Genomic DNA, 285 nt, shown 5'->3' with positions numbered 1-285 from the left:
GGCAGCCGGTTGCTCCTGCCGAGCTGCCTGCTCTCCTCTCCCACAGCACGTCCCTGCTCCCGGGGTCTCACACAGCTCCCCCCTGCCCCGTGTAACTCCGGTTAGCCGGGAACAGCCTCCTAGTCGCGCTGCACCGAGACTCCAGGGCCCCGGTTTGCTCCTGCAGAGCCCGAACTGGTAACGCAGGAGGGAGGGGAGGGCCCGGCCCATTCCCCACACGGGCAGGTTTGCACTGAAATGCCAGGGGAGCCGGTTTGGCTGGGGAGGAGAAAACCCTGCTTGTAT

This window comes from Eurypyga helias, unplaced genomic scaffold (genome assembly GCF_000690775.1).
Source record: "Eurypyga helias isolate BGI_N326 unplaced genomic scaffold, ASM69077v1 scaffold46153, whole genome shotgun sequence".
Lineage (NCBI taxonomy): Eukaryota > Metazoa > Chordata > Aves > Eurypygiformes > Eurypygidae > Eurypyga > Eurypyga helias.
The sequence above is the reverse complement of the archived record's forward strand: the minus strand, read 5'-3'. Positions refer to the sequence as shown.